Source organism: Achroia grisella, unplaced genomic scaffold, assembly GCF_030625045.1.
Source record: "Achroia grisella isolate CSIRO2021 unplaced genomic scaffold, CSIRO_AGI_Agris_v1 utg5412, whole genome shotgun sequence".
Taxonomy (NCBI): Eukaryota; Metazoa; Arthropoda; class Insecta; order Lepidoptera; family Pyralidae; genus Achroia; species Achroia grisella.
In genome coordinates this window covers 8,289-20,336 of record NW_026712926.1, presented here as the reverse complement: position 1 = coordinate 20,336, position 12,048 = coordinate 8,289, and positions in this window count along the sequence as shown.

The window sequence follows — 12,048 nt, the reverse complement described above, 5'->3', positions numbered from 1 at the left end:
AAATAGGTATTTTCAAAATACTTTTTAAAAATTAAGTACCTTTTGAATTTTTGTCCAAACCTCAGATATTTTATTTATTTTAGGTATATCAATCATTACATAGTAATATAAAAACAAAGTCGCTGTCGCATCTAACAGTACATAAACAAAGAAAGAAGACTTTGGCTCTGATACCGTAACGGCCTATGAATTATGAATTTATTATACCTAATCTAGATATTTTATATTCGCAATGCTACGTACATTGTAATATCCGCCTCCATTCATTGTCACGGTGGAGGGACTAAATAGTTGAATAAAACTGAATAAGCAGTTGCTCCACTCTATAGGTACTGCGTCGTCGTCGTATGCTGTTCATTTTTTCACTCGTTTTGGCGCCAAGAGAGGGTCACATAGTCGTGGTCAAGTTAAGAACTTATAATTTAATTTTGATAACAATAGATACAAGTAAAAAGTAGGTATTATATTAATGTACGTAAGTACTGTACTTAAAAATATTTATTCTTTACTGTATGTACATTTGAAAAACTTAACACTTAAGGACTTGTACATATACACGTACATACTGCCATTTTCTCTTAAAGACATCCAGAGAAGCACTATTTATCAAATACGCGGGGTGCACCGACCTTTGACCTTATAACAGCTGATTTGCGCGTAACGAATTACATTGCTACTTACATTACTATTTTATAGTGGATATGTCACTATAAAATATTATTATTTCTTTAGATTATGACGTAATAACATAGTTTACATGATTTTAAGGGAAACATACGATAAAAAAAAATCTCGTAAAATGTAAAAGATAAAAAATGGTTATTGTTGGTTATCCTTAAGAGATAGACATATACCATCACGGACTTTTTTGTTGACCTTATTTTGATACATCTCAAAGCACTAGACAACACGCATTTTCATTAAACAGTAGTGTATTTTTTTTTATTTCTTTAACTTTAATGCACAAAAAAATTTGTACATGTGGCGGACTTAATATTTTGCCGCGTTATTTACCAGGCAACCATGAGTGGTGCAGCGAAAGATTATTGGCGGTGCACTAATATAAATAAGAAATGTCAAAAAAAGATTTATAAAGATAATAAAGATAAGCAAAATATACATTTCTATAAAAAAATAACAATATACATACATAAATATATATCTAAATATAACCCATAAATGTATAAATATTATATATAAGTAAATACATAATGATCCGATAATCAAATTATAAGTACAGTCTCAAATTGAAAGTAAGAAAATCAGAAAATATAGAGAGAACTATATGGATATAACAGAAAGATGTGAAAAAAGGAGAAGGACAGTAAAAAAGTTACAAATTTAAATAATGTTCCCGCAATTTCTGTTTAAATGAATTTATTACATTATTATATATATTAGGCATACGACTAGCCTTATGACTGTTACTTTTTTTTTAATCTATACATCTATACATGTAAATAAAATTGGAGTGTCTGTTTGTAATATTGAAATAACCGTTTTTTACTACTTGCATATGAATATAAATACGGTACATACACCAAAATAACATATTTTACAAGTTTTGTCTGTCTGTCTGTCTGTTTGTTCCGGCTAATCTCTGAAATAGCTGGACCGATTTTGACGGGACTTTTTTTGGCAAGTAGCTGATGTAATAAGGAGTAACTTACGCTACTGTTATTTTAGAAAAATAAAATAAAATTTCACGCGGACGAAGTCGCTGGGGCCAGCTAGTCTATAGATATACCGAGATTTAATGTTTAAGTTGCTATTATGTTGTTGACAAAATTTTACTGTAATGTTACTATTACGTTATCCTACACAATTTGTATTATTTTGGATGAATAAATAAATAAATAAATAATAATCTATACATCTATACATTTAATAAAAATTGGAGTGTCTGTTTGTAATATAGAAAAAACCGATTTTTACTACATGCATATGAATATATATAAGGTACATATACCAAAATAACAATTTTTATAATTTTTGTCTGTCTGTCTGTCGGTCTGTTTGTTCCGGCTAATCTCTGAAATGGCTGGACCGATTTTGACGGTACTTTTTTTGGCAGATAGCTGATTTATAAGGAGTAACTTAGGCTACTTTTATTTTAGAAAAATAAATTTAATTCCACGCGGACGAAGTCGCGGGGACAGCTTGTTTTTAATAAAAACTGTTTATTTGATAAAAAAACATCTTTTTTGTGGTACTTGAGAATGTTGAAGCCTGTTGTTTGTAATATTGAAATAACCGTTTTTTACTACTTGCATATGAATATAAATACGGTACATACACCAAAATAACATATTTTACAATTTTTGTCTGTCTGTCTGTTTGTTCCGGCTAATCTCTGAAATGGCTGGACCGATTTTGACGGGACTTTTTTTGGCAGGTAGCTGATGTAATAAGGAGTAACTTAGGCTACTTTTATTTTAGAAAAATAAAGTTAAAAACCACGTGGACGAAGTCGCGGGAACAGCTAGTGTATAATATATTAGAGATACCTACGTGTTTTTTTTATTGATGACTAGCTGTACACGGGATTTCGTCCGTGTTGAATTTAACTTTATTTTTCTAAAATATAAGAAGTTAAATTCCACGCGGACGAAGTCGGGTGTACAGCTAGTTGTCGGTAGTCTAGCGATTTAGCTAGCACACTGCTTTGATTCCTGCTTGGTGGTCGAGGGTTCGATTCCTCGCACGCTGCAAACATTTGTATTCATGAGTATGATTGTTTGTAACGGTCTGGGTGTTTTCTATGTATAGATAATATATATGTATTTACGAAAAAAAAATCTTTGTATTTATATCAGTACCCATAACATAATCTTCAGCTAGCTTAACTTGGGTCTAGATGAAGCTGTGTGAATTGTCCTGAGATTACTATTATTACTATAATAAATCTTTTCAAATCAGCCGATGTTTATTTTTGCCATAATACGTGCTGTTACCATGTGATAATATTACGTACGTACTTATTAAACTATTAACTTATTATTAAATTGTTTGTAACGGTCTGGGTGTTTTCTATGTATAGATAATATATATGTATTTACGAAAAAAATCTTTGTATTTATATCAGTACCCATAACATAATCTTCAGCTAGCTTAACTTGGGTCTAGATGAAGCTGTATGAATTGTCCTGAGATTACTATTATTATTAATTGGTACACAGGTAAACTACTAACTAGGCCATATTGGTGTTGTTTGTTATGGTGAAAAAACTAGTAGGTATATATATAAGTTACACGTACAATTTCAAAGACTTATTTCTTGAAAACTACTGGCTATTCTGAAATAAAACTTTAGTGTTTGTATATGTAATGTTTGCATATAAAATATGATTAAAGGTTACCAGTGTATTTACACTTTTACTGAACAAACAGAGTTGTTTAATACTGAAAATATTGTGTGGAAGGCATCAATTACTTTCAGTGCATGTATAGCTTTTCTCTTTTCCTAATTATTATTATTATTAAGTTTAAAGTGGTTGAATTTTACGTAAGGGGTTTTTATACATTATTTCTAATGTACCATTTATTTTAAGTTTTTTAAACTCTATTCATCGAGACCTATCTAATGAGTCCAAACACGATATTTCTGCTGTAAGTTTTCGAAGAGTATGTTCATCATCTGATAATACTGGTGCCAGCATGAAGTCAAGGTTAACAGATAACTAATTACTTTTATTTCGTCAAAATCTTTAGATTACGTATAATAAATTCATAATATCGCTACCTATTCAAATCAAAACAAGTATTAGATACTTCATGTACTAGTATATAAATTCATCAACACACAAGTAAATGATTTTTAAATATATTCAGAGCCAAAAAATCTTTGTGCATTTAAAAAAAATGCCGATACGGATTCACTATTGCAGGAAATTGTTGAAAAAATATATATCGAGTATAAGTATCTACTACTATCGACGAATACATTTGGCAACAACGCATGGTCTCGGCCGGAACGGCAACATCGCATATTAGAATACAAAGATAGTGATAGAAAGAGAGAGACAGTGGATCAGCAATATCTACGGATCGTGGCTGGATCAACTAAGTGTGCAAGTGTATATAAATATATATATATATATATACATTTGTCTTTAATTCAAAGGAAATATAAATAATGAACGCATCACATTTAAAACAGTATAAATAGTTAATAATTTAATAATAAGTTAATAGTTTAATAAGTACGTACGTAATATTATCACATGGTAACAGCACGTATTATGGCAAAAATAAACATCGGCTGATTTGAAAAGATTTATTATAGTAATAATAGTAATCTCAGGACAATTCACACAGCTTCATCTAGACCCAAGTTAAGCTAGCTGAAGATTATGTTATGGGTACTGATATAAATACAAAGATTTTTTTTCGTAAATACATATATATTATCTATACATAGAAAACACCCAGACCGTTACAAACAATCATACTCATGAATACAAATGTTTGCAGCGTGCGAGGAATCGAACCCTCGACCACCAAGCAGGAATCAAAGCAGTGTGCTAGCTAAATCGCTAGACTACCGACAACTAGCTGTACACCCGACTTCGTCCGCGTGGAATTTAACTTCTTATATTTTAGAAAAATAAAGTTAAATTCAACACGGACGTAATCCCGTGTACAGCTAGTCATCAATAAAAAAACACGTAGGTATCTCTAATATATTATACACTAGCTGTTCCCGCGACTTCGTCCACGTGGTTTTTAACTTTATTTTTCTAAAATAAAAGTAGCCTAAGTTACTCCTTATTACATCAGCTACCTGCCAAAAACAGTCCCGTCAAAATCGGTCCAGCCATTTCAGATATTAGCCTTTACAAACAGACAGACAGACAAAAATTGTAAAATATGTTATTTTGGTGTATGTACCGTATTTATATTCATATGCAAGTAGTAAAAAACGGTTATTTCAATATTACAAACAACAGGCTTCAACATTCTCAAGTACCACAAAAAAGATGTTTTTATTAAAAACAAGGTGTTCCCGAGACTTCGTCCGCGTGGAATTTAACTTTATTTTTCTAAAATAAAAGTAACCTAAGTTACTCCTTATAAATCAGCTACCTGCCAAAAAAAAGTACCGTCAAAATCGGTCCAGCCATTTCAGAGATTAGCCGGAACAAACAGACAGACAGACAGACAGACTAAAATTATAAAAATAGTTATTTTGGTATATGTACCTTATATATATTCATATGCATGTAGTAAAAAACGGTTTTTTCAATATTACAAACAGATACTCCAATTTTTATTAAATGTATAGATGTATAGATTATTATTTATTTATTTATTTATTTATTCATCCAAAATAATACAAATTGTGTAGGATAACGTAATAGTAACATTACAGTAAAATTTTGTCAATAACATAATAGCAACTTAAACATTAAATCTCGGTATATCTATAGACTAGCTGGCCCCAGCGACTTCGTCCGCGTGAAATTTTATTTTATTTTTCTAAAATAACAGTAGCGTAAGTTACTCCTTATTACATCAGCTACTTGCCAAAAAAAGTCCCGTCAAAATCGGTCCAGCTATTTCAGAGATTAGCCGGAACAAACAGACAGACAGACAGACTGTACTATGCTATACTATGTATTGATTGATATACCTAAAATAAATATAATATCTGAGGTTTGAACAAAAACTCAAAGGGTAATTTATTTTGAAAAAGTATTTTGAAAATACCTATTTTGCTTTTAGTGTTATAGTACTTTAACTGTTATGTTTTAAGTAACAATGTTTAATTATAATTAATACTACTGCACCAACACTCCGATCGTGCAAAAAAATTTGCTGTTTCATTATTTTTTAGTTCAATTAGTGGTCTACCTAAGTTCTGGGCTAAGGGGGGGGAGAGTCATGACGCCCCCATGACTCCCATGACCTCCATGACGCTCCCCCCTGGATCCGCCGTTGCGTCTTCTCTTTATTCGCTCAGTAATGTTGTTACAAAAGAAAAGATTCCCATTCAAAAAATAACAAGTATTGAGGTTTGATCTGGAGTCACGTTACTCCAGACTGATTTCTATAAATATTTAGATTAGGTAGACTATTATTTTTGAAATACTAGCTAGACATTATTAAGTTACTGTAGCCATAATGTAGTAGCCCAAACGTGCCAATGAGGAAGCCCTTGGCAAATGCTGCACCCTGATTGGCCCGTTTGAATTGGATCAAGAAGTGGTCGTATGCCAAAAAGGTGGATTTGTATAAAATCGTGTATAAATCGCTTAATTATTATTATTACTCGTCGTGACAGTTGTGGCTCAAAACGGATCAACATTTATATATGGTCATCTGGCATTAGATCAACAAAAGGCCTCCGGATCAACAAGTGAAAAAGGATCAACAAAAAACTACCTATACGGCACGTCTGAGCCACAAAGTGCCCAAGGGGATATTTATGTATATATATATGGGCCTTTCTCTACTAACTGGAAACTTGTCTATTGAAATTTGTCCCAACCTATTTTTCAACAAAATTAAAAATATAATATGTTAAATCGATAGATAGTTATAATATAAATTCATATGAACAAGAAACCATTGTAATTTTCCTTATTTTTCGAATTATAGGCAATTTTGTAAAAAAATGCGGCAGAGGACTGTTTTGCCACCCAGGGTACTGTTTTTTCCACCCCGCGGACAGTTTATATCAATGTTTATTTGAAGAAAAACACAATATTAATTATTAATTGTAATCAAATAAATTTTCTTCTTTATTGAATACTGTATCACATATAGAAATTAAATACTTATAAGTATTGATGATAAATCAGGAACAAATTGCAAGTTTAGTTCTCTAAGTAACGAATTAAAATAATTGTAATCAGCCTTGTTTACTTATCAATGCAAACTTATTTCTCAAAAACAGGTACAGGTATATTAAAATAATAAAATATTCGTTTCCCTTTTAAGACAATATCTGGCTTTGGCAACTTCTTTAATACTTGGTCAAAGAAATATCATTTTCATCGCCTCTGAATGTGTGTCCTTTAGCATTACAAATTTTTAAGAAGGTTACTGTTAGTTCGCCTTCTTCCATGTCTATGTATCAGCATATTCAGTGTTTCTTACTAGAAATTTAACCACGATGTAATCACCGATAGTGTAATTCTGTTGGTTGATTGAACTAGGTCCAGCCAGTACAGCGTCGTCGTGGGTTTCCATTGTGGTATCCTGTAAGTTGTCTATGTTTTCACTTTCAGAGTCTGTAAATATCATCTACGTTAAGTTTTGTCTTGTTTTTGTACTCTAACACTCCTAAATTGAAATGCTGGCACTCGTCTTCACAAGTGCAACTTAAACTTTTCATTATGAGTTTTGCGGTACTTGGAGCTGATTCCAGAGGACTTCTTAATATTTCAGCCTATACTTGATGCATTTTTATAGTGCCATTAAAGTTTTTTAAATTAACTGTTTCATTTTGAAGGTCATTTGTCAATTCTTGGATGGCTTTATCGTCGATCGTGAACAAGGTAATGGCGGATCATCTTCGTTGAATAGCCTCTATACTAATGTCTCCTAGTTATCAATATCACCTCCTGCAGTGACGACGGCATCAGCGGTTCTCTTGCAGGTCTCTCCAATGCCATGTTTTGGACTGCTTCTCTGCGAGCTCCTGGCGAATCACATATTTGGGTAAGTTTAGTGTTAGGTGTGTCTACATTTTCCTTTGTCTTAGCTTTTTCCAAACGTTCTAATCTCTTCCTATATTTCTCGGATTTTTTTCAGTAATACTCTAACTTTTTGTCTTTATTCTTTATAATTTTGTCACGTTTCTTTCTAGCATTACGCTTTCTCGCATTACTTGCATCACTTGGTGGAGTGGTCATAGGTAGTACTGATGGAGAGATAGAACTTTGAGGAGAGGGTGAACCTTCGAATTCGGGCGTATTTTGTCGTACAAAATTGTTTGTAATTTTTTTCAAAGCTTTTTTTTGCGCGATAGGTGCACAGTGCTTTCTCTATTCTTTAGTCACAGCTTTGTGTTCACGTCCACTCATATCATGAACTGACTTTGTTGTACCTTTTTCCCTCTTTCATTGGTAGTTTCGACGTACTTTTTCCTTCAATTGCTCTCTTTTTACAGGGTCATTTTTTCGCCGTTGATCTTCCTGCAATTCGTTTCTGCTCTTCAATTTCTTCTTTGGTTTTAGGTTTCTTCTTTGGTGGCATTGCAGCAATTCTTAAACAATAAAACATACTTTCAATATATAAAAAAACCGTAATGGTTTAGTTAGTTAGGTACATGTTTTATTTTATATTCCAAAATCCATAATAATAGAAAAAAAAGACCTGAATTAGCGGGACAGGCCAATGTAAGAAAGAAAGACGCTATTGGCAAGCAGTAGGTTAGTGCAGACTATAAAGACTATTAATAAAGTACACGGACGTCAAATAAAACAGTCCTCTGTCCCATTGAACAGTCCTCTGTATTATAAATTTCCAGAGGACTGTTGTACAGAGGACTGTTATTTTTACGTAAAAATGTCATACCACGTATCAGTTTAAATATTACTTCACAACACAGAAACAGGTCTAAATTATCACACTGAGCAATTTTTTTGTTAAATAAATATAATTATAACACATAAAACACCGTAAAATAGACTTACCAGAGGAATGTTCACTCAACATTACAGAGACGTGATTCCCACACAGACGCGAAGTTGTCACTGTGCAAAATCTTGGAGACTTATTCAGCATGACGACCGAGTAAACTACACACTGTTAACGTTCCATTTCACGCGAAATATAGTCACAATAGTGTTTAATATTTTTGTGGCGCGATATTCAAATTGTGACAGTGGACTGTTCACAAATGTATGGGACAAAATTTGAACACTAGTTTTTAGTGTAAAAAAAATGTCTAAAATTATAATTGTTTTTTGTTCACATGCATTCAATATTCTTTATGTTCATAGCCTTATAAGATTTAGACATTTTTAAATACAACTAATAAAAACCGAACCGAATCATACTCGATCCGGAATTAGGACATAACAGAGGACTGTCTTTAGTGACTTTCAGACCAATTTTATGAAATAATTATGATTCTAAATATTGATTAAGCTTGGCTCCTTATATAACAGGTTATATATTATGTGTTTTAATAAATAAAACTATGCATTAATATAGGCAAAGTAAAAAAAATGCTAGGACCATGATTTTTCTGTTAGTGGAGAAAGGCCCATATATAGCAATGGCTAACAATTGGTAGTAAACTCCAATGTTAAAAACCAAATAACTGTAAACTATTATTATTAATAGTTCCTTATTTAATTATTAATTAGTATAAAATCCAATTGAGATCTATTAGGATCCTCAAGGTTATCATAATCATATGATATTGATTATTAATGTGTTGAAAAAGCACCTAGAGATGATATCCAATTCCTCAAAGGTGTCATATTATGCTGGAATTATATATTATTTGTATGCTCATATTGAATGTATTATATGTTTGAGCAATTGGTTCAGTTTTGTAAACTATGAAGTTGTCTTTTAACCTAAAGAAAGGCTTTTGGTAAAGCCAGAAATGGATGTTGTTGGGTCTTCATCGTACAAAAGACCTGTTGACTTTAGTTTAGTTTTATAATTTATGAAGTTGTCTTTTAATCTAAAGAAAAGCTTTTGGTAAAGCCAGAAATGAATGTTGTTGGCTCTTGATTGTATTATTGATTGTACAAGAAACCTGTTCTTTTTTCTAAACAATACTTGAGCAACAAGTTTGTCTTTAAATATACTATTAGTGTTATGAATATGAATAAAAGTTTTTGGAAATACGTTAATATTTGTGTACATACAGAATGTTTGGATATATATGTTGAGTCGCAACAGTGAGAGTAATTGCCTTTTGATGAGTTATAACTCTCCATACAGTAAATTGCACAAAATGTCATGATTTTATAATATGAATATGTACAACATAAGACAATTGTTATCACAATAATGAAAATAGACTATTGTAATATATTGCAATGTATTGCTATATTGTCCAATCTTGTGTACTGCATAAGCTAATGAACTGAAGATTTGCTGCAAGGATCTGAGCTTAAGTTATCCATTGAGTTTTATTATTTAGTGTCATTTGTAGAATGACAGTACTAAGAAACTATAAAGTGGACAGATTCATTGTTAAATCTGTATTAGAATTGAAATGTCAACCAAGGAGGAAATCATAATTGTTTAAATTCAAATTGTATTATATATTTGTGTAAGTACAGATAATATAAAAAAAATAAAACATATAGAATATATTATTGAATATTAATATAAATAAATGTATATCAGAAGATGATAATAACTGATTTAAAGCATTCATGAGTTAATAATGAACTCATCTTGAAGTTAGCACATGGATTGTGTCAAATAGTGTGGTCTAGAATTGTAAAATTTGGATAATAAACTTTATAATTCAGATATTATGGCAGGAAAATGGAAATAAATGAGTGCATAGCACTCTTTTGTTGTATATAGGTATGGACAGATGGGAGAGAATTAAGTGAATACATGTAAACTGTGATATGGTGAAATAGAGGAGAAAGGAAAAATTGGATAGTATTTTTAAATGGTTTATGTAACTTACCTTTTATGTATTTGTATACAACAGGATTATAAAATATTTTATGATTTGACTAATGAAGTTTCTGTATATTAATTAGTTATTATTAAATAGTCTCTGTGGGAGGCAATGTTAAGATATTCAAAGTACATAAGCTTTAAAATTATTATAGAGGAAAATTATGAGACACAGACAGACAAGATTGTTAGGAAAGTAAAGAGATATGGATATTCTAGAAAACTTTGCTGATGACCTTGGTAATGTGGTTATTAATAGGCTGCATAACTTTCCATGCATGGAAATTCGTTCCCATTCTATACAACCGTTATATATTTATGAGAATTCCTGATTGTTGGTGTTTTATGCTATGCCTTTATAAGCATGTAGTTTCTTTTATTTAATATAACTTTGTTACCAAAGAGGATGAGACTGAAGTTAGTCAGTTTTATGAAGATAGCACTCCTATACTGTGCCACACTTCCAATTATCTTCTGTGAATCTACTGTACTGTAGAGGACAGTGCATGGCGATTTCGGTATAGCTATGACAGGAATATATAAGTAAAAAAAAAAAAAAAGAAGAATAGGAAACATCCTCAATATCTTGTGAACACAAGTTAATCACTGCAAATGTAACTTAGATTGAAAGTGAGATGTTGGTATCCGTTGGGATGAACAGTGATTCACAAGCACAGTATCAGTATAATTTATAGAAGAAAAAAATATATAAATAGCAATGATTCAAAAGAAGATTGTATCATATGTACAGGTATAAATACATATAGTAATGCCTATTTAACATTTAAATAGTATTGTGATTGATTGGATTGTATGACGCCATATAATGAAATGAAAAATTTATAAGCCAAGAGACCAGTGATAGCCAAAGAATATATATATAAGAAATGGCAGAGACGACAGACAAAAGAAAAGCCACAGGACAGCAGAAAAAAAAGATAAGCAGATGACATAAGAAAAAAAAAAGGAAACAGCAGGAAAAGACTGGATGCAAACTTCCATAGGGAGAGACGTGGATAGTCAGTATGGACGAGCTGGTTTATGAATATGGATACTGGCGCAATTTATGAGATTTTTATATGGTTTACTGATGGATAATAAACTACTTTATGAATAGCATATATGTAGAATGAAAAATAAATACTGCATGGTCTAAGTTGTAAGTTTTACATGTTATAGAGAAGTATTTGTTGAGAAAATGTTTGCGAGCTGAGCCATTGTTGTTTTAATTATAATGGGATTATAGTGAATACAAATTTAAGAAGCACAGTTAGTTAAAAGAAAAAAAATAAACAAAAGGACAATTGATTGTTGTTAAATGTATGAGCATTAAAGTTTTGAAAAGTGTACATGGGTATACTAGATTTAAGTTGAAAGGATCCTATTGAACCTATAACTGTTTTAAGAGACCTTTATATCCAATGCAAATTAAAATGAGAG